This window comes from Ceratotherium simum, chromosome 5 (genome assembly GCF_057802395.1).
Source record: "Ceratotherium simum simum isolate JZ-2026a chromosome 5, ASM5780239v1, whole genome shotgun sequence".
Classification (NCBI taxonomy): Eukaryota; Metazoa; Chordata; class Mammalia; order Perissodactyla; family Rhinocerotidae; genus Ceratotherium; species Ceratotherium simum.
In genome coordinates, this window is record NC_141904.1 from 29,468,452 (window position 1) to 29,493,355 (window position 24,904).

General features: G+C 38.8%; 1 protein-coding gene across 1 annotated transcript in view; it reads right to left on the reverse strand.

The window, feature by feature from the left end:
• Positions 1-24,904, reverse strand: part of THRB (thyroid hormone receptor beta) — a 361,132-nt gene that overhangs the window by 109,117 nt on the left and 227,111 nt on the right. The gene's annotated exons all lie outside the window — the stretch shown is intronic.

The following is a 24,904-nucleotide window of genomic DNA, read 5'->3' on the forward strand; positions in this document are numbered from 1 at the left end:
GTCAATCTGAGCTGCACATACGAGTCACTTGGGTGGCTTTGCAAAGTTCCAGTGCCCAGGCTGCATCCCAGACCAATTAGTGTTTTGCAGCTCAGGCCTCAGTTTTGTAAAGCTGCCTGGGTGATTCGGATGTGCGGCCAAGGATGAGAACCACTGCCTTAAAGTGGCCTCTAGAATAGTATCCGGGAGGTCTCTCTGTTCTGCTCTTGCTCCCTTTTAATCTCTTCTCAACTTGACAGTCAGAGTGATTCTGTGAGAACATAATTCAGCTCGTGGCAGCCTCTGCTCAAAACCCGGCATGGCTCCCATGATCTGCACCATTTGCCTCTCTGTCCTGGTCTCCTACCTCTCTCCCTATTTCAGCTTCACCAACCTCCTTGCTGTCCCTCAAACATGTCATCTGTGCCCCCACCAGATGGCCTTTGCACTGGGATTGTTCCTCTGCCTGAAATGCTCGTCCCCTAGACACAGGTGTCTTGACCATCCCAATCCCTGCTATGCCCACCCCTTCCCTGTGCACTGGCCTTCCCAAACCCCTTATCCCACTCCACTCTCTCTTTACGCCATAGTGCAGAGCATCTTTTAACACCCTGCACAGTTTACTTCTATTTTTGTTGTTGTCGCTTATTGTTTTGTCTCCCTCTGCTAGGATGTCAGCCCCTTGAGCTCAGAGATTTGCCCACTGATTACCCCAAGGGCTCAGACTGTGTGGCATACAGCAGGCCCTTAACAAATACTTGTTAAATGAAGAACGATGGTCACCTCTGTAAGTGGCAGTGAAAGATGGCGGCTGAATGGAGGAGGGAAGGCTCAGTGACGCATGAATAAAATGAATTTTCTCAAAAATGACAGATTTTGAGGGAACACATCATTTGATTCTAAGTCAAGGGAAGGGACTGCCAGGATCTAGGTTAAAAAAACGCACACTTAGAGAGATGGAAAGTGGATTAGTGGTCTAGGGTTTACTGGTGGCAGTGGGAGGGGAATTGGTGCAGCAATAGAGAGTGACTGCCAGTGGGTACAAGGGTTCTTTTGGAGGTGATGAAAATCTCCTAAAACGAGATGATAGTGGTAGCTGCACAACTCTGTAAAAATACTAAAATCCACTGAATTATACACTTTCAGTGGGTGAACTTTGTTATGTAAATTACATCTCAATAAAACTGTTAAAAATGCACACTTAAGCATCATACAGAGTGTTAAATCTAAAGCTAACAAGGAAACTTAGGCTATTATTATTTCTTATCATGCATGTGGATTTTCTCTGGCTTGAGTTTAGAACTGGAGGTGGGAGAGCCTTCCTTAGCCCTTATTTGCTGCCAGAAACATCTATTAGTCAATAATGTAAACTAAAATTCTTGACCAAGGCTTAACTCAAGAGTAATTTATTTGGACTAAATGGCTTTCCCTTAATAATTTCCACACTTCCCCAAATTCTGGTCTTTTTCAGGACTAGCAGTTCTGGAAAGCAAGCAGCCACTTTCTGTGAAAGCAATCTTTGTACAGATTTGACGCTTTTGAACTTATCATGCCAAGAAAAACTCTAGCCATGTTGACATTTACCATCTACCAATGGCAAATTGTCCCACATGTCACAGAGTTCAATTTGTCTGCAGCTATGAATTGAGATGCTGCTTGACTAGCAGCCCTGTGAACCTTCCTCCAACTTGCCAATGTTGTGGTTATCTAGTAACACATATGGAATAATAACGGCACGTTATGATTAAAATGATGGATAGCAACAACTCAATGAGGACCATTCTCCCTTCCCTGTGAGCTCAACAGCATACCCTGTTAGGCTACGAAGTAGGAAAACCTTCCTTCTGCTCTTCTGCCCATTTCTCTGCTCACAGTCTTGATATGTGCTCACTCGAGCACAGAGGTTTGGTTGAACCAAGGTCAGGAGGCTACCCAGAGTCCTGGTTTCAACATTCTCATTAGGGAATCCCTAAGATATGAGCAATGCTGTGATACAGGAAGACTCTTGGGGACTGCTGCTACGTCTGCAGAGAATTCCTGAGGAGGACATTGTCACTATGTCATCAATAACCAGAATGTTTGAAGGAAGAGACACTCAGAGTTTGTTTTCTGCTCACTAATGAAACAGAGGTTTAGAGGGAACCAGCCGGTGAGAGGAGGAGTTAGAATGCCAACCCAGAGCCAGTGCTCTTAATTGCTGAGTCATACTGCTTCCCAGCCACCACGTGCACGTCACTCAGCTGGGTGCCGTGATGGGCACATAGATGACTAAGCCCTACTCCTTGCCCTCTGGCAAGCACTGCCTGGGACAGATGACAGAATATACACAAACAATTCAAATTAGAGGAGGTTCTATTTGGTACTCTATCAGAAGTGTGGAGGGCCATGGAAGTGTGTGGAAGGGAAAGAGTAACCCAAAATACCCCAACCCCACAAAACACAGATGCTCCCCAAACCATCACACCATCCCTGCAAAGGGGTTTCATGTCAGTCTTCCCAGTTAAGATCCAGCTGTGAACTGAGGGTCTTTCAGAATTCGGGTTGTGTAAAGCGTAGGGGATTGGGCTGAAATCATTCTGACCATGCAATCTGGATGCTTGGACAGAACATCTACATCAGCTTGTTTTAATGTCATCTGTACATTTGTTCTAGAAGAAGAAGACAGTATATCCCTTACAGAGATGTTATGAGGATTAAACGAGTTCACATAAGAAAAGTCTTAGGACAGTGCCTTGGGCATAGTCACTGCTCAATAAATATGAGTTGTTATTGTTGTGCCTAGTTAATCATGGATTCTGGAGAACTGAGGACTTGCATGGGGTCCTGGTTAGTTTGTTGCACGGTGAGAGAAGAGCTGGCATGTGAAGCTGTGTTTTGTTCATGGGGTAGCTGAGATGGGGACAGCAAGGGGGGAAGGGACGGAAGTGTTCACCAAGTATCACTGCAATCTGTTGAGAACTTGATTTACTTCATGCGTGGTTGTAACTTACAAAAAGGGCACAGTATTAGACATACTATGTGTCAGGGTATAATAATGTTTTTAGAAAATAATTATAACATTAGGAAAGCATGGGATTTCCATCCTCTAGAATGAGACTGTGTAAAAGAGATTTGATAAGAGAATAATGCACTTCTCTGGGGGCAGCAGCATTTGTAAAACTGACTCTTTTAAGCCGAGTTGCAACAATTCATGGGTACTATTTGGGTGGTCTCTGTTGAGACTTCAACTAACGCTTTCTCAGTGAGAGAACATTTAAGTCAATATTTTTCACAACGTCTACTTTCCCTCAAAGAATATAGTTTTGGTCCAAAAATGATAGATTTTATGGATTGTGGTTTGGAACACTTCAGTTGTACCATGTCCAGAATCATGAAAAACTTTATTTTAAATAAGACCCACTTGCCTACCCGTTTTCTTATACGAAAAGGAAAGACAGTGGGCCTTGGTCATCAACTTTTATTGTGGATTCTACCTGCCATGGATAAAAACGAATCATGTGATTTTCAGGAAAAACAAACTTACATGATTTGAAAACAAAGATTTCCAGAGAAAGGGAAATCAGCTAGTTTCTAAAACACCAAAGAAATAATATGTATCACAAAAGAAATGCATGAATGTGCACCGAGAGCTACCTCTTCTTAGCTCTTAGGTAAAGAGTAACTAGACCAAACATGGCCCTTGGTCTTGTAGTAAAATCTGCAACAAATCTAGAGTTTCTATTTGTGTGTTCAATGAAACTGAGTAGAGAAAAAAGAAGATAATGATACTTATGTTAACATGTTAATATGTTACTCACCATACATCTTGCACATGTGTATATGGTTCCCTAAAAAGTAAGGATAATCATAATAATAAAGGCAATAATAGTAATAACATCTAACATTTATTATGTGCTTACTATGTGCTTGCCATTCTGCTAAGTGTCCTACATATACCACCTCCTTTATTATTCTCAACAACCTGTAATGTAGGTGGTATCATCCCCCTTTAATAGTTGGGGGATCTAAAGTTAAGAGATGTGACTCCCTTGCCCAAGGTCATAAGGATTTTTAAGTGGGAGAGCCAGAAATTGAACCTAGGTCTTGTGGATCCAGACTTTACGCTCTAAATCATTACACTTGACTGCCTCTTGCAGAATAATGGTTACATGCATTTACAGTGCCTTTTTACACTGGTTATTTCATTTGATGCTCACAACCTCATTTTATTATATCTTTTAAAAATGAGGATGCTCAGGCTCAGATGTTAAATGTCTAAAGTTAAACACTGGTATATGGAAAAACAGGGACTCCAAGTTATGCCTCCTGACCCCTAAGCCCAGTTTGTTCTCAAAGAATCTGAGCTTAAATCTTTTCTGAATGGAAGGTTCTGACAATTAATTGTCGATATCTCTACCTATGAAGACAAAATCTGAGCAACAATCACACCTACGGGATATTTTTTAAAAACATGAAATTTCTAGCTCAGAATATCAGACAGCTGAAATTTCAATATATAGAACACAGAGTTTGGTCAATCTGACGCAAATTATTTGAAAAGGTCACTCTTGATGAGTCTGAAACTCTTGTACACACCTAGCCCAGAGTAGTGAGACACATATTACCTCAGTGTCAGGCAAACATTTCTTGTTAGATATGAGACATTTTCTGAGTTCAATAAAGGTTACATGGTTGTTCAGAAAATTCTATAAATGTTACATGGTTGTTCAGAAAAAGTTCTATAAATAATCACTGCTCCATGTGATTGAAGATGTTACTCCTATTATTTGGTGGTTGAGTTCATGAGAATAAGCCTTACAGGTGTACCAACTGGGTAGGAATGTGTAAAAATGAACTGCCCTTGAGTCTGGATTTCTCACATGCTACCAGACTCAATCCCATATTGATGCTGCCAGAAAAGCTTATAAAGGGATTACCAGTGAATACTCCCTTAATAAGGGAAAGGTGGTTTTCTTGAAAAGCTAAGAGAATCTGGAAATTTGGGACATCAATAGTTGTTCAAAGGGGAAAGGTTTGAATAGTACAATGGATAAAGCTGGCTGACTGCCACTTACAAAACCATGGACTGTCCACCCAAAAGTTGAGTGCCAGTTTGTTTCCTATTGCCCCTCAGCTTCAAATCCACCTTTCTATTCTCTGCTCTGTGATTCTGGGGTTGGGACTTTGCAAACTCTTTCCCACAGTCCCTTGCCAGAGGGTGTTCTATTTGATCCTGACAATAGTAGGCCCTAGAGGGAGATCGGAAGGTGAGAAGAGAGAAGGCACTTCCTTCCCTCTCTTTTTCATGCCCCCATGAGCAGTGGCTGTTGGCTCGAGCCTCCTGTCTCTTTTTAGCATTTCCAGAAGCAGTCTCTTTGCATCACACAGAGGTTCTAGAAGCAGCTGGTTGGAGCCCTTTTTTAGTGCTCTGAGTGTCAGCTCCACAGGACTGCTCCTCTGAGCTCCAAGATCCTAGTAATCCCATCTCCAAGGGTGACAGCTGCTTCCCACAACTGGGTTATTTCAGTGTCCTTTTTGCTCTATTGGCACTCCAGCACCAGTATAATAACCAATTCCCTGTGCTAAATCCTTCTGTTTAAATGACCTAGTGTGATTTTGTTTTCCTGCCTGGACCCTGACTCTTGCATGTTGGTGGCATGTGCAGTGCTCCACTACAATGCAGCACCAGAAACAACAGCATTGACTGAATTCAAACCTGCTCCTGCTAAGTGTGAGAAATTATTATTTCCAGCCAAGTGCTGAGCATGTATGAGAAATTATAACTCCTGAGCTGAAGGATAGTTGAGTGGAATGCTTTAAAGGATCAAATTTCTTAAAATTATTTTTTTAGCATAAAAATAATACCTGTTCACATGGAAATGTTTGTATATACATAAAGTATAAAGAAGAAAAAAAGATTAAAACCTATTCTAGAGTTAACCACTGATATTTTCCCCCCCATACTTTTACATATTTTTAAAGAATTCTTATTTTTAACCAACACTTGGTATCTAGTATTTTCACATGACAACACTAGGAACTCAACTCTAAGAGGGGTGGAGCTTACTTCATCCCAAGGACAACTTGTCTTTTTTGCTTTGGGCCTGGATCTCTCTGGCAGGGCCTGTTTACCTCTGATCCAGAAACTACACAATGGCCAGGGCTACAGGGCCCCCATCTCTAGTATGTCTGTTATGCCTTCTCAGTTGAGATCATAAAGTAAATAATAAATCTGTACACATTCAGGAGGAATGCTTAATCTCTTATGAGCTGGCTCCTGGGGTAAGTCTATGAACATTTCTGAAGGAATATAGAACACAACAGTCTGCTCTTTAAGGAGTGGCATATTTGGACAGAGAGGTGGCACAAATGCTGGCATTAATTACCTTGGTCTGTAGCACATATTTAGTATTTGCTACTTCTGCATTCATTCATTCATTCATTCACAACTACTACCAGAGTATCTACCAAGAGCAAGGGCAAAACATTGTGCGAGTTGCCGGATACATGGATAAGGCATAATTGCTGCCCTTTCTCACAAAATTCATAGCCAGAAAAATCAAACTCCAGGACGCAGGAATTAAAAGACCAAGACATATATCCTCATGCCACTTTTCCTGCTCAATAAAGCATCTTATTATTACATGCATTTGTTCTTGGCTCAGGCACAGGTATGTATACCTGTCACCAACTCCCTGTGCCTCTTGAGAAGACTTCAACTTTGAGATTTGCTCAGATAAATTGGGGTAGCACTAACCACCTGTTGGTCTAATGTTTCAGTCTCTATCTGCCTTAAAATTATTTATCAGGTAGGAAATATAACTATCATAAATCTTTAGGCTCCAAGTAACATAGCATTGAAATATATGAAGTTAAAAACTTCATATATTCAGAAAGTTCAAGGCAAAATAAATGGAAACACAATATTAGTTGAAGGCTTTAACATACCTTACATTTCTTGAAAGATTAAGTAAATATAAAATCAGAAAGAATATCAGAATAATATTATTAATGTTAATCTAGAATTATATATCAAATTTCATAGCTGAAAAACAGAATAATTACAGAATAACAGAAAAACTCAAAATAATTATAAAATATGACCAATGTTAGTTGATAAAAAACTTCAAGACTAGAAATAAGTAGAAATATTAGAGACAAAATAATATCCTTACAATATAATCAGCTTAGAAATTTAAAAAGGAAAAAGAAAGAAAAGCAGACACATACAAACAGAAAAACTTCAATTACTTGAAAACCAAGAAAACTCTCTCCTAAACAACTCAATTCATTAAGAGGATATAACAATAGCAAATATATATGTGCCCAACACTGGAGCACCTAAATATATAAAGCAAATATTAACAGAATTAAAGGGAGAAATAGACAGCAATAAGATAATAATAGAAGACTTCAATACTCCACTTTCATCAATGGATAGATCATCCAGACAGAAAATCAATAAGAAAACAGTGGATATGAATTAACACTATAGACCAAACGAACCTAACAGATATATACAGAACATTCCATTGATAGCAGGAGAATACACATTCTTCTCACTTGCACGCAGAATAGATCATATGTTAGGCCACAAAACAAATCTTAACAAATTTTAGATGATTGAAATCATATCAAGTATCTTTTCTGACCATGATGGAATGAAAATAGAAATCAACAACAGGAGGAAAATTGGAAAATTCATAACTATGTGAAAATTAAACAACACACTCCTAAACAATCAATGGGTCAAAGAAATCAAAAGGGAAATGAAAAATTATCTTGATACAAACAAAAATGTAGATACAACATACCAAAAACTTACGGGCTGCAGCAAAAGCAGTTCTAAGAGGGAAGTTTATAGCATTAAATGCTTACATTAAGAAAAAAGAAAGATCTCAAATAAGCAACCTAAATTTATACCTCAAGGCAAAAGAAAAAGAAGAATAAACTGAGCCTAAAGTTAGAAGAAAGAAAGAAATAATAAAGATCAGAGCAAAAACAAATGAAATAAAGACAAGAAAGACAATAGAAAATAAGAACAAAACTAAGAGTTGGTTTTTTGAAAATATAAACAAAACAGAGAGATCTTTAACCTGAACTAATCAATAAAAGAAAAAGAGAGGACTCAATAAATAAAATTATAAATGAAAAAGGAGATATTATACCTGATATCACAGAAATATAAAGAATAATAGGAGGCTTCTGTAAACAATTATACACCAACAAATTGGGTAACCTTGAAGAAATGGATAAATTTCTAGAAACTTACAATCTACTGAGACTGAATCATAAAGAAATTGAAAATCTGAACAAACCAACAACAAGTAAGGAGATTGAAGCAGTATTTAAAAACCTCTCAACAAAGAAAATCCCAGGACCAGATGGCTTCATTGGTCAATTCTGCCAAACATTTAAAGAAGAATTAATGCTAATCCTTCTCAAACTCTTCCAAAAAATTGAAGAGGAGGGAACATTCCCATCAAGTCACATAAGGACACTACAAGAAAAGAACCTTGCAGGCCAATATGAACATAGGTCTGATGAATATAAACACAAAAATTCTGAGTTCAACTGAATTCAACAGCACATTAAAAGTATCATACACCATAGTCAAGTGGGATTTATCCCTGAGATACAAGGATGGTTCAACATACACAAATCAATAAGCGTGATACATCACATTAATAGAATAAAAGATAAAAATCATATGCTCATCTCCAAAGAATCAGAAAAAGCATTGGCAAATTTCAACATTCTTTTATCCTAAAACCTCTAAACAAATTTATCCTAAAACCTCTAAAAAAATTAGGTAAGAAAGGAATGTATCTCAACATAATAATAGCCATATATAACAACCTGACAACTAAAATCATTGTCAATGGTGAAAAGCTGAAAGCTTTTCCTCTAAGATCAGGAACAAGACAAGGGTGCCCACTCTCACCACTTCTATTCAACATAGTACTGGATATGCTAGCCAGAGCAATTAGGCAAGAAAAAGAAATAAAAGCCATTCAAATCAGAAAGAAAGTAGTTAAATTGTCTCTGTTTGCAGATGACATGATCTTATATATAGACAACCCTAAAGTCTCTATGAAAAAACTGTCAGAACTAATCAATGAATTCCATAAGTTGCAGGATACAAAATCAGTATACAAAAATCAGTTGCATTTCTATACACTAAGAGCAAACTATCTGAAAAAGGAATTAGAAAAGCAATCCCATTATTATTTGTGATAGTATCAAAAGAATAAAATACTTAGGAATAAATTTAACCAAGGAGGTGAAAGAACTCTACTCAGAAAACTATAAAACATTGATCAAAGAAATTGAAGAAGACACAAATAAATGGAAAGATATCCTGTGTTCATGGATCAGAAGAATTAATATTGTTAAAATGTCCATACACCCAAAGCCATCTATAGATTCGATGCAATCTCTGTCAAAATTCCAATGGCATTTTTCACAGAAATAGAAAAAAGAAATCCTAAAATTCATATGGAACCACAAAAGAACCTGAATAGCCAAAGCAATCTTGAGAAAGAAGAACAAAGCTGGAGGCATCGCACTTCCTGATTTCAAACTATATTACAAAGATGTAGTAATCAAAACAGTATAGTACTTCATAAAAAGACAGATAGACCAACGGAGCAGAATAGAGAACTCAGAAGTAAACCCACACATATATAGTCAACTGACCTTTGACAAGTGTGCTGAGAATACCCAATGGAAAAAAATAGTCTCTTCAATAAGTGGCATTGGGAAAACTGGATAGCCACATGCTAAGGAATGAATTTGGACCCTTATCTTACACCATTCACAAAAATTAACTTGAAGTGGGTTAAAGACAAATATAAGACTTGAAACTGTAAAACTCCTAGAAGAAAATATAGGGAAAAATCTCCTTGACATTCGTCTTGGCAATGATTTTTTGGATATGACATCAAAAGCACAGGCAACAAAAGCAAAAATCAACCAGAAGGACTACTTCAAACTAAAAAGCTTCTGTATAGCACAGGAAACCATCAACAAAATGAAAAGAAAACCTATGGAATGGGAGAAAATGTTTGCAAACTATATATCTCATAAGGGGTTAATTATCCAAAATATACAAGGAAGTCATGCAACTCAAAAGCAAAAAAACAAATAATCTGATTTAAAAACGGGCAAAGGACCTGAATAGACATTTCACCAAAGAAGACATATAAATGGCCAATGGGTACATGAAAAGGTGCTCAACATCACTAATCATCAGGTAAATGTAAATTAAAACCAAATGAGATGTCACTTCACAATTGTTAGAATGGCTATTATCAAAAAGACAAGAGACAATAAGTGCTGGATGAAGATGTGGATAAAAGGGAATCCTGGTGGACTGTTGGTGGGACTGTAAATTGGTACAGCCATATGGAAAACAGTCTGGAGTTCTTCAAAAAATTAAAAACAGAACAACCATATGATCCAGCAATCTCACATCTGGGTATATATCCAATGATGATGAAATCAATATCTCAAAGAGATATCTGCATTCCAATGTTCATCGTAACATTATTCATAATAGCGAAGATATGGAAACAACCTAAGTGTTTGTCAATGGATGAATGGATAAAGAAAATGTGGTATAAATATAATGGAATATTTTTCAACCATAAAAAAGAAGAAAATCCTGTCATTTATGACAAGATGGATGATACTCGGAAGACATGCCAATGAAGTAAACTAGACACAGAAAGCCAAATACTTTATGATCTCACTTATATGTGGAATCTAAAAAAGTTGAACTCATAGAATCAGAGAGTAGAACAGTGGTTGCCAGGGGAAATGGGGAGATGTTGGTCAATGGGTACAAACTTTCAGTTATAAGATGAATAAGTTCTGGAGATCTATAGACAGTCCCTGATTTAGGATAGTTTGACTTAATGATTTTTCGAGTTTATAATGGTGTGAGAGCAATACACATTCAGTAGAAGCCATACTTCGAATTTTGAATTTTGATCTTTTCCCAAGCTAGTGATGTTCAGTATGATACTCTCTCATGATGCTGGACATCAGCAGTGAGCCACAGCTCCCAGCCAACCGCGCAATCACGAGGGTAAACAACTGATATACTTACAACCATTCTATACCCAGACAACCATTCTGTTTTTCACTTTCAGTAGAGTATTCAATAAGTTACATGAGATATTCAACACTTTATTATAAAATAAGCTTTGTGTTAGATGATTTTGCCCAACTGTAGGCTAAAGTAATTGCTCTGATCTTGTTTAAGGTAGGCTGGGCTAAGACACGATGTTTGGCAGGTTAGGTGTATTAAATGCATTTTCAACTTATGATATTTTCAACTTAGGATGGGTTTATCAGGATGTAACCAATAGTCGAGGAAGATCTGTAATGTACAGTATGGTGATTATAGTTAATAATACTGTACTGTATACTTGAAATTTGCTAGGAGAGTACATCTAAGTGTTCTCACCACACATACACACACAAAAATGGGAACCATATGAGTTGATGGATGTGTTAATTACCTTGATTGTGGTAATTATTCTGCAATGTATACATATATTAAATCATAACATTGTACACCTTAAAAATCATGTTGTATGACCTAAGTGTATATAATTTTTATTTGTAAATCATAGCTCAATAAAGCTGGAAAAAAAACTCCAAATGCATCATGCATTTAACATTAGGTATACTAGAAAAAGAACACAAAGTAAAGGAAAGCTGTAAGAAGTGAGAAAGCTTATCGAATTAGAAAATATTATAACAAGACTGATAAATAAAGATATCCAAAAGTTGGTTCTTGGGAAAAAACACAAACAAAACAATAAATAGATGAAGTACCAGCTAACCTAATTAAGAAAAAAAGAGAAATAACAAATTCACAAAATTAGGACTAGAAAAGGGAATTGGTTACACATGCTGAGAATTACAACAATTATGAGAGATGACTTTGAATAACTTCATGCAAATAAACTGAAAACCTTGATTAACTGATTTTCTTGAAAAATATAAAGTAGCAAAATAAATAAAAGACAAATCCATATGGACTAATAATCATGGAAAAAATTAAACACTGTCAGCGAATTCCCCTACCCCTTCCCTGAAAGTACTGAATCCAGATGATTTCGTGTATGGATTATTTCATAGACAAAAAAAAAAAAAAAAAAAAAAGCTATTTAAACTTTTTGAAAGCACAAAGATAGAAGAAACATTCCCAATGATTTTTGTGAAACCAGTATAATTATGATACCAAAAATTTGAAAAAAACAGCATAAAAAAGAAATCTGCCCAGATCATTTATTTATATTGATGCAAAAATTTTAAGAAAAATATCACCAAATAACTCTCAGGGAAAATTGAAAGAACAATATACCAGACAAAATGGAATATCTCCAGGAAAGAAAGGATCACTCAATATGAGGAACACTAAAATTACTAATCATAGTAATAAGTCTACTGAGTAAAAAAGTATTTTACCTTGAAGGATGCTAAAATGGAATGTGATAATATTCACTACTTGTTCTTGATGACTTAAAAACCCACAGGGAAGAAGACTATGTGAATATTATCTTGACCTAATAGTAAATACGTGGAAAATTTGGAAAAGAGTAATGAGGGGGAATGAACCCTGTCAGATATTAAAACATAGTATAGGGGTTGGCCCCGTGGCGTAGTGGTTAAGTGCGTGCGATCCACTGCTGGTGGCCTGGGTTTGGATCCGGGGTGCGCACCAACGCATCGCTTGTCAGGCCATGCTGTGGCAGCGTCCCATATAAAGTGGAGGAAGATGGGCACGGATGGTACCTCAGGGCCAGTCTTCCTCAGCAAAAAGAGGAGGATTGGCATGGATGTTAGCTCAGGGCAGATCTTCCTCACACACACACACACACACACACACACACACACACACACTAAATAAATAAATAAATTAAAAACAACAACAAAAAACAGTATAATGTCTTAAAGATTAAAACAATGCAGTATTGATGCATGAATAGATAGTAGATCAACGAAACAGGATAGAAGTTCAGAAATAGACCTCACTATATACGGAAATTAAGAGTATGATAAAAGCTGGATTATTCAATTCATGGAGATGGGACAACCAGTAAACCATCTAGAAAAAGAAGGCAAAGTTGAATCCATAACTCATACTTTATACCTTGTAAGATAACTTGGTTAAATATCAAGTGGATGAAAGATTTAAATGTAACAAATGAAAGTCCTAGAAGAAACGATGAGAGAATTTTTTCGTAGCTTTAAAATAGGGAAGACTTTCTAACTATGGCACAAAATATAGAAACTGGCCACCATCTCACATCTTAACCACCTGTAACACTCATATCTTGAACATCCATGAAAGGAGATATGTAAAATGTAAATATTCACCAATAGGGACTAGGTAAATAAACCATCTGATAGTCACTCAATGGAATGCCATATGGAAGTAAAAAAAGAATGACAAAACTCTTTATGAGTTGATATGGAATAACCTTTAAGAAATATTGTTAAGTGAGAAAAGCAAAGTGCATAATGGTATACATGGTATGAAACATCTATGAATACAAAGAGAAAGAAGAATATATAAATGTGTATGCAAAGAATATCTATGGATGGACACGCAAGAAACTAACAACATCGCTAGCCTGTAAGGAGGGAATTTGATGATTAATGGATGGGGGTTGAAGGGAGACTCTACTGCAGACTTTTTAATGTATTTTGAATTTTGAACTGTGTGCAGAATTTAGCTATCTGTTCAGAAGAATGAAATGAATACAATACAATGGAGTGAATATAATATAAAGATAGAAAAATTGAAGGGAAAATTCAGAGGTAACGCACACCTTACAAAATTGTCGTGAAGACTAACCACCTAAACACATAACATTGTGATAGTGGCATAAAATAAAAAATATAAAAAAGAAAATGAAACATACACATGATATAAAATGTTCTTGATCTATGAAAAGGTAAAAAGTGGTCTTCTTTTCTACTAAGTATGACTCTAGATGAAGGGTTGTAAACTCAACTGCCCACAGGGGCTGGACATTCATTCATTCAACAGATATGCATCAGTGCCAGCTCTGTACCAGGCACTGGGGATACAGCATGAACAAACACAGGAAGACTATCCCTGCCTTCATGGGCTTTCAATCTAGAGAGAGATGGCACAGACAATTAAACAAACAAATGTCACAAACAAACAATAAACATCGAAGTGGGTGGGAGTGTAGCCATAAATAGAGAGGTCAGGGCAGATGATAATGGCAGTGAGGGATGCAGGCCCGGCTGTTTCCTTTATTTATAAAGGAGGCGGAAGATGTTCCACTCCAAGAGGAGATGGTCATGTGGGGTTGTGGGAATAGTTTTGCCAGATCTTCAGATTTTCCAGAGGACACCAGAAATCCAAATTTGTACTTGAAATCTCCTGATTTTTAAATCTTGACTCAATTTTTACATAAAACCACCATATCGTCCAAATAAAACACATCATGCTGGCTGAGGCTGGCCCGGGGGATGGCCAGCTCAAATCTCTAAAGAAATGAGATTTAGTTTTAGAACAAACACATCAGAACTTGTAAGTCCTGTCATCTGATGAAGCTATGCATGTTTTCCATTTCTTCAAACATTTCTGGAACTCCTTACTGAACACCAGTTGGCTCTTTAGATCCATTTTTTGCTCACCGCATAAGAAAACCTGTATCATTTTGGGCTTAAATCTTCTTTGAACCCAAACGGTACTACTCAGCTTGATCCCTGACTTTATTCACCAGATTTGATTCTTCATAACATTGGATTTTTCTAAAAATCAAATTTATCCTCAAAAGGCCGAGGATGTGTTTAATAATATACTCTGGGCCTTGAAGGCAGTCCCAAAGAGGAGTTGCAAATATTTAGAGTAAGGGCAGTGTCACCAAAACAAATATGTTTCCTTTTAAGATAATTGTTGAAGAGCATTGCACTTAAATGTGTAGGAGTCAACACAAATGCCCTACTCTCATAGGCATGTAGTAAAAGGCTCAATACTTTGGATTCAGTTGATTGCTATAGGACTTTAGTTTTTTTTTTTAATTTTTAATAAGGGCTCAATTCTTTGGACCTGACTGAATGCTACAAGACAGTTCTAGGGATCCTTGGCACCCATATCTGCCCAAACAAAGGCTTTATGCCAAACACAATCAGCACATTCACCATTTTTATTTTACTATGACCAATGGCTTAGTTTCTGTGGTCAGCTAATGACATTAGTCATGTAGAATCACAGTGAGGAAGAATGCAGAGCTTTAATGAGCCTGTGACAGCTTGGATTTTCCTCCTTAACAAACATGTATGAATCAGAAGCCACAAGTTTGCATTTTAGAAACATTTGTGGTAGTTAAGAAACGCACACTGCACTTGTAATTATTATTCTATTCCCACAGAAATAGAGTGTCCCTGGGAAGAGTGTAAAAGTGGCATGGAGATGTCCACCAAGATACTGACTTCAACAATCCCACTGTTTTCAAATGTTTATGTTTCCCTTGCTCTTATTGGGAAATCTGCACAATATTCATCTCACCAGTCTAGTACTTATGCTAAAGCACAATACCTTAGATCAAACATGTCATAACTGTCTGTCCGTCCATCTCTCCATCCATCCACTTACTCATCCCTCCCTTCCTCCCTCTATCTATTCTTACATGAAATATTTATTGAGCACGTACTACTGATCAAACTCTGCTAGGCACACAGTATAAAACAAAAATAATACATAGTATCTGTCGCCATGAAGCTTACTGCCTTTTGGGAGAGAACAGATATTAATCAAGTTAATTACACAATTCAATGTAAAATTATAGCTATGTTAAGTGTTATAAGGGAAAGACTGAAATGCAGGATTTGACTGAGTCAGGGAAGTCTTCTTAGAAGTGATGAGTGGGATGAGATTCCTAGAAGTGCTGACCGGGAGGAGATCAAAGGATGAGTAAGAGTTCCCAAGTGGAACTGGAGAGAAGGGCGATCCCAAGCACAGGCTCATTCTAGGAGAGGGGAGGGAGCCTGACCCATATAAGGGGTGACAGAAACTGGTGCAGGCAGAGAGTGAGGGTAGGGAGCAGGCGAGGAGATGGGGCTGGGGAAGCAGACAGGAGGCTGGCCAGGCAGGGCCTTTTAGGCCAGGTACAGGATTTTATATCTACCCTAAGTCAGAATAGGTTGAAGACTCTTAAATGAAGGAAATGGAAATGATTAGATTTGCCTTTCAAAAATCACTGTGGCCATTTGTGCTGAAAGGGTCAGAGGAGGCCGACTTTTGCATATAGATAAATGGTAACTGAAGGTGTTGACATGGATGAGATTGCTTTAGAATTGTAAATAGAGCAAGAAGAGGAATACCTACAACCAACATTCGAGGAACTCTAATATTGAAAAGTCAGGAGGAGAAAGTGAGCTAAAAAGGGAACCTGAGTAGCAAGTGAGCTAGCCAGAGAGTCTGCGAGGTACAAAGAAATCGGGAGAGTCTTTTGTGATGGAATCTAAGGAAAGAGTATCATGTCTAGAAGGAGAGGGTGATCAGTGGTATCGAGTGCTGCTGAGAGGTCAAATAAGATGAGGTCTGGAGATGTTACTGGGTTTAACAACAGGAAGGTCATCAAGACCTTAACAAGCGTTATTTGGTTCGTGAGAGGGGACCTGAAGCCAAACAGATGAGGTTGAAGAAAATGGGAGATGAAGACACAGAGATGTTGCACATTGATAACACTTCTGACAAAGATGGCTGCAAATGGGAGAAGAAATAATTGGGAGTTAGCTACAGATGTGTGGATGATAGGCTATTGTTTTTTAAATAAGCGATGTGAACAAGTTAAAAAACCGATGAGAAGGATGCAATATATAAGGGGGTGGGGAGGGAAGGAGAGAGAGAAAGAGAGAGAGAGGAGGGAGATAGGGAGATAATTGATACTGAAAAATTCCTGGGAAGGGATCCCATCACGAGAAGGAACAACTCTCCTATTGCAAGGGAGGAAGGGGGGATGGGCACAGACATACATATAGGTGGGTTCATGTGTTTGGTGTCAAGACAATTAGATTTCTTGTGTGACAGGCTTCATTTTCTCTAAAACAGAAGGTGAAGTTATCTGATGAGAGTAACAGAAGACAAGGGAATGTTAGAGGTTTATGGAAGATTAAGAAGTCTGAAACACTCATAGAAAGTGGAAGAGAATGTTGAACAGAGACACTTAGTAGGACTTCAGGGCAATGTTGATGGCCCATTTGAGGTTGGTTATTTGAATTCATAGCAGCACCAATCAGCTCTGTTCAGTGACTTTTTTTTTTTTTTTAACAGGGCTGGCAAAAGCCCTGGGCAGGAAGTTAGGAGCCCTGGGTTATCAGTTGTGACAGATAACTTGTCATGTGACTTTGGGCACATCCATCTTCAGCTCCCAGTTTCTTCAACTTATCAAATAACAAGATCAGATTAGATGCTACCTAAAGTCTCTTTCCAGCCCTAAACTTCCATGAATGGCCTCAACATTCATGGAGAGACCCTCTTAGCTTATTAAGATTTTTCTACTGTTACCTTTAGTTTAATTTAAAAATGAAATGGATTTTTATAAGATCTATAGAAAAATACATGCTTCATGAGAAAAAAAAATCTAGATAATTTATATGGCTATACTCAATGGACCTATCATATCTGGTGTCTCTACATCTGAATCAGGGGTTGGCAAACTTTATCTGAACAGGGCCAGATAATAAATATTTCAGGCTTTTGGGGCCACATAGTCTCTTTTGTAACTACTCTACCATGTCATGTAGCTTGAAAGCAGCCACAGACAATGCGTAAATGAATGAGCACAGCCCAATAAAACTTTATTTACAAAAACAGGCAGTGGGCTGGATTTGGCCCTCTGGCTGTGGTTTGCTGACCCTGACTTATAGTAGTGGGATCCTCCAGTCTCTTTTACTGGGGAGTGTTAATGTTCAGTCTTCTTAATCGGCCCCAAGAGTGAGGCACTTTCCACAATTTACACACAATGAATTATATAATGCACTAAACACACTAACAAAGCAAGTGAATGTACACTGTTATATACAAATGGGGCAATCTCCCCCAGCCATGATTAAGCCTTGGGAGTGATAGCACAGTCCAGCAGTCAGCAGCCCTTCATTCAGCTTCAGCTGGGAGAACTTTGCAGTCAGGAGCTCAGTTATGTGGTTTGGCACCTCAGACCCAGAGCAACACTTCCAAACCAGCGAGTGCGCCGACAAGGAACTGACTCCATGAAGAACCACGTCGGTAGCTTTTTGAGATCAAATTGGTGTAATAAATCAAAACTCTCTCTTTGTATTACATAATTCATTTACCACAGGGTTGCAGAGGTGTTCCTTTGAACAGAGAGAGAGGGAGGAAAAGAAGGTGAAATTGCTAGGAAGTAGGTTTATGTACCAAGACTGGGGCCTAGCAATCACTTGAGGGAAGATGGAAAACTTAAAAAGGCACCCAGCAATGCAAGCGACGCCTGAGAGCCAACAGGGTGGGAGGGTCCCGCCAGTCTGAGGCTTGGAGACAGGAAAAGGCTGAAGGATCTGCTGCTTGGTTAGTGGTTAGCTCCCCTGGGTGGGCCTCATTTCAAAACCAAAATAAACTTGGGAGGGCCAGAGGGGAGGAAGGAAAGAAACAAACAAACAAGTAGAGCTTCAGCTTATGTTTTCTCCCAACCAACAGTCCTGGCCCTGAATTTACTGCCTGAAACTCCAGTTCTCCTGTGTGTCATCTGACTCTTTTTCTGGACTGTTGCTTTGTACTATACGGTTAATGATCTCACATATGCTGGTTTGCTCCCCAGCTGGACTAAAAGTGGGTGCAGGGCCATCTCTTTTGCTCACTTTGTGTTGTGCTGAGTACAGATGCATCATTACCGTGAACACCAATAGCCTTCACTCTATCGCAAGCCCTGTGATTGGTAACTTACAGGCTGGACCTGGGCAGCAGGTATGATTCTTACTCTCCTTTTTGACAGGAAGTACCTGAGGCATAGAGAGGCTAAAGAATTAGAACGAGGTTACTAGTAAGTAGCAAACCCAGAATTCCAAGCAGGTCTTTCTGACCCTGGGCCCCCAGCTCTTCACCTCTCAGAAGTTTGCTGCCTTTTCTAGAGGTTAGAGTTGGAAAGAACCCCAGAGATTGCTTGATCCAGCTCCTTATTTTTAGATGGGGAAACGGAAAATTAAAAGGCTTGCCCAAGGTCACAGAGCCACTGGCTGAAAAGCTAACTTGGCTTCTTGATGCTTCCTTCGTGCTCTGACTGCAAAGTCCCATGCTGCTCAATGAGTATCCAATAACTCTTCCATAAATATCCATAAAAAATGGAGGGGGGATGATCAGTCACCGTCAGAATTTATTTTCAGATACTGGAAGACAAGACTATGTGGTCTTGGGACTCTTCCTACACAAAGACAAATTGGCCAAGATGAATGATCATGGAGTCACTTTAAATCACCAGGAACACGAGATAAATAAGTGCCAGCATGTTTTAAAACAGGGACAAGTTGCACATTTCAAGGATGGTTTGAAAAGAAGTGTGCTTTCCTAAGCCTAGAGCAAAAAGGTTAAGAAAAAAGTGAAACAAAGGACACTGCTAGTGCTCAGCCACGAAGCTGACGGAAGCAGAAATGAATTTGTTCTGAACAGCATATGCCACTTGGACGAAAGACGAACGTATCACCTTAAGACTCCCAGGAGCCTTTGTTTTGATCGGTCAGAGAGGATTTAACTTTGAAAAGTAGAATTAACAGCAGCTTTGAGTCCAAGTTTTTTACAACAAAGCACTATAGAGCAGGAATTGGCTTTCCTTCTTACTTTCCCCTTTTTTTTTTTAAGGGAAAAAAGCTTAACTCCTGGAAATTATTTTCCATATCAGAGACTGGAAGTTTTTTTTTTTAAATATATTAGAAAGTTCTTAGCATTTGAAGGAAAATCTTCTATTTGTTTAAAGATAGGTGCAAAAGAATTCAGTTATAGGTTTAAATGATTTGGTTTATTTTCATTAACAAGTCCTTGATGTTCATCTACACAATAAGTAATTAAATGTATGGATGTGCAAGTTTTTTTTAAAAAACAGCTTTATTGAGATATAATTCATATACCATACAATTTACCCATTTAAACCGTACAATTCAATGGATTATAGTATATTCACAGAGTTATGCATTCATCACCACAGTCGCTTTTAGAACTTTCTTATCACCTCAAAAAGAGACTCCATACTCTTTACCTTTTAGTCTCTAAAAGAGACTCTATACCCTTTCATCATCTCAAAAAGAGACTCCATAACCTTCTCCCACCCCCTAGCCCCCATCAACCACTAATCTACTTTCTGTCTCTATAAATTTGCCTATTCTGGACATTTCACATAAATAGAATCATACAATACGTGGTCTTTTGTGACTGGCAAGTTTTGGTTTAAATAATAATTTTGGTGGAAAATTATTAAAATATGATGGGCAGGGAAAGAAATACAGAAATGGTTCTTTCTGGGCACTCTGTGAGTGCACGCTTTTGCTCTTGTTAGCCCGCTATCTAACTAGCCAGGCAGCCCTTGCTGAACGGAGCACCTGGGACTCATGAACTGTGCAATGGTGGCCAAGATTGCAGACATGACTCTTTCACCGAGAAGCTAACAGGTCAGGCCTCCAGGCTGGACTTTGGACGTCAAGAATCAGAGGTAAGTTGGACTTCAGAAAATGGTACAATTTCCATGCTGGAAAGCAATGTTTTCCTATAAAGCTCATATTTATAAGCTATTAGTGGGGCCGGCCCTGTGGCTTAGCGGTTAAGTGCGCGCGCTCCACTACTGGCGGCCCGGGTTCGGATCCCGGGCGCGCACCGATGCACCACTTGCCTGGCCATGCTGAGGTGGCGTCCCACATACAGCAACTAGAAGGATGTACAACTATGACATACAACTATCTACTTGGGCTTTGGGGAGAAAAAGGGAAAAAAAGGAGGAGGATTGGCAATAGATGTTAGCTCAGGGCTGGTCTTCCTCAGCAAAAAGAGGAGGATTGGCATGGATGTTAGCTCAGGGCTGATCTTCCTCACACACACACACGAAAAAGATATTAGTTTGTTTGTTTGTTTTGGTGAGGAAGGTTGGCCCTGAACTAACATCTGTGCCAGTCTTCCTCTATTTTGTATGTGGGACACTGCCACAGCATGGCTTGACAAGCAGTGTGTAGGTCTGTGCCTAGGATCTGAACCTGCAAACCCCGGACCACTGAAGTGGAGTGTGTGAACCTAACCCCGCTGTTAGTCATTTTATTCCTTTATAGCTCCTCTGGATTTCTCTTTTATCTTGTCAACTCCAGCTGGACATGGCTGGAAAAAAAGACACAATCAAATTGACTGTCTCAGTGTAGACACTGAGCCTCAATGGGCACTTAATGTTCCCAGGCACTCACACCATATTCCCTAGATCACTCACGCTCCCATTTTCCTGATAACTGTTTCAAACCCTTCCTGTCTCCTCAGATCTCCAACAACTTCTCCCTATTCTGCATCCTCAGCTAATGTCCTTCCTTCCTATTTCCTTGAGAAAACAGAAGCAACCAGAGAGTATTTCCCATGGTTCCAGGACCACATCTACTTCCCTACTATCATCTGTACCTATATATTCTGTTAGTATAGACCACTGGGTCTCAGACTTTCTGTGCAACCAAATCATCTGGAGGGCTTCTTAAAACAGATTGCTGGGCCCCAACCCCAGAGTTTCTGAAAAAGGGAGCCTGGGGAAGGACCAAGAATTTGCATTTCTAATAACTCCCAAGTGATGCTGATGCTACTGGTCTGGGACCGCGCTTTGAGAACTGCTGCAATGGATGATGTGGCTATAGTCCTAGCTGAGGTCAACCTCCCCTTGGGCATTTGATCCCTAGCCCTCCTACTCAGGGATGTTGCTCCAGCAATTCTCCTCTTTCCTTCCTGACTCATCACTTACCCCTTCTTTATCGGGTCAACCTACTGACTAACAAACATGTTGCTGTTTCTTGATCTTAAAATATATATCTCTCTGGACCCTGCTTTACTCTCTTCAGCTTTCACTCCATTTCTCTGCTCCTCTTTACAGCAAAAGAGTTATCCTTACTCCCTGATTCCAATTCCCCCCCCCCCCCCAGCTTTTTCTCCAATCAGCCTTGGCTCCTACCATTCCCACAAAATTTTCCTGGTCAAGGCAACCCACCATACCCACATCACTAAATCCTGAGGTCAATTCTTTGGCCTCATTTTATTTGATCTATCAGCAGCATTTGACATGGCTCATTACTACCTCCTCTTCGAAACACTCTCCTCTACTGTCCTCCAGGATAAGACAATTTCCTGACTTTCCTCACAAATCACTGGCCACTCCTTTTCAGTCTTTTCTGGTTCTTTTTCATCTATCCATTGAGATGCTCCAAGACTCACTCCTTGGACATCTTCTGTTCGTTATCAGCACTCACTCCCCTGCTGATCTCACTCTATCTCATGGCTTTAAATACCATCCATATGCTGATATTCTCCAAATGTGTATCTATACCCAGACTTCTCCTTTTATATTAATTGTCTACTCCAATGGACACTTAAACTTGACATGTCCAAAACTCGATTCCAGACCTTCCCCATGCCCCCCTAAAAAACCCCAAACAAAGTTGTTCTACCCTCTGCCTTCCTCATTACTATAAATGATGATTCTAGATGATTCAGAATCAAAACACTCTTCCCACCTCCATCATTACTGTCATCATCTCTCACCTCGATTATTACAATAGCCTGGTATTCCTGCTTTCACTCCTGTCCCCGACATTTTATTCTCAACATAGCAGTCAGAGGTGATCCTTTTAAAACATAAATTATGTCACATGACTCCATCGGTTGAATTATATATATGTCAGTTCATTTCACCCCTCTGCACAAACCCTGCAATGGTTTCCTATCACACTCTGAATGAAACCCCAAATTCCCCATGACCCCTGATTTCAATTCCTGCTGCTCTTCCTCAGTCATTCCACTCCAGTCTAGCGGACCTCCTTGTGGTTTCTCAATCGCACCCGGCTTGCTCTGCCTCAGGGCCTTTGAATATGCTCTCTGTGGAAAGCTCCTCCCCCAGATATTGTTAAAGATATGATGCTACCTTTTTCAAGTCTTTGCTCACCTGTTACCTTTTCAATAATATTTTACCTAATTACCTATTTAAAATTACACCCCTACTCCCACTTTCCAACTTTCTCTCCATAGAGCTTTTCACCTTCTAATATACTACATGATTTACTTCTTTATATTATTGATTGCCTCTTTTTTCCCCACTATATTGTAAACACCATGAGGACAGGAATTTTTTTTCCTAATTTGTTCATCACTCTTTCTCCAGTGCCTACAACAGTGCTGGACACATAGCAGTTACTCAGCATACTTATATGTAGAATTTATTTCTTGCAAATTTTCTTGCAGCCAATTTAGATGGTGGGTTAAAACTGAACATGCCTTCCAGAGTATCTGGGCCCAGAACTGAAAGACGATGGATATTAGTATGATATAGAGGGGCAGCGCAGTCCATTTTTAGTTTCAAATGCAATGGATGATATTACACTTCAGCTTTTTGATGACTTCCAGGCATTTATATACACCCACATTAAGAAACTTTGCCATTTTGGGCATTCTGCCAATCCCAACTTGCCTGCTGGACTCTTTCCAATTTTCTTTTTCTCTTTTCCTGTTCTTTTTCACTCAACAGCTGCTATGTATTGAATGTGTATACCAGACTCTTTGTACACATTATCTTATTTAATCCTTACAAAACCAGTGCAAATTATGGAGCATTATCTCTGTTTATCAAGTGAGGGGACGGATGTGCAGAGAGCTAAGGTGGCTTGCTCAAGATCACACAGCTAATAAGAGGCCGAAAGAAAATTTGTCAGACCCCAAAGCAGACGCTTTAAAACCTGTATTATGATGCCACCAATATGCATAACATAGCTAATATATCCAATTTCCTAGCATTTAAATTTTGACATTTTACTTCCCAGTTATTTTCAAAGATGATACTGGGAATGACTTCATGACACGCTAAACAGCAGATTTCATGAGGACTGGGGTTACAGTTACCTCTGTTGCTGATATGTCCTCCATGCCAGCACCAGGGCAGAGTGGGTACTCAATAAATGTTTACAGAATAGATTTTTGTTGAATTAAACATAAACAAGATAATTATATTAATACATAGTTAATTACATTGAGAACATATCTATCATTCATAAGCTAAAGATTTCCTCTAGAAGCTTTAAAGAAGTAAGTTCATTGCAAAACAAGAGTTTTTCAAGGGTGAACTGACAGTTAACACCACATATAATAAACACACAAGTCCTACGTCATCATCCAAAGTGATGTCTTAGTTCTTAGGATGTTGGAGCCACCATTCCTAGGAAGGATGAAGAAATGACATTTTTGTCTCTCCTTGGCATTAGCTGAGCATAACTATTAGATTCCTGGGTCTTACTGAAAGTATTTCACACCTGGAAGGGCTCTCAGCCTCATTTGACATTTGAGGAAACCAAGGTCTAGAGAAGACAAATAAATCTTTAAATGACACACAATAATTAGGGGCTGAGTTGAGTCAAAAACTCAGGCCCCTTTGGTGGGCTTAAAAAAATAACTGTTATTCCATCGTTTCATTTTTTCCCCCCCGAAAAGTTGCAGACAAAGCTTTATTCCGAGGCTTGGGAAAACTTTCTTTTTATGACTCAAATTATTGCCTTGTTTTCCAAGTGGACAATGCTTAAGCTAAATGAGATAATACATGAAAATCCCTTAGCACAGTAGTTGGTACTGAGAAAACACTCACTGAACAGCAACTATCATAATTACACCAAAGTCATTTCACATTTTAAGTCATTCCTGTTTCAGGTAGATTAAAAACTTATT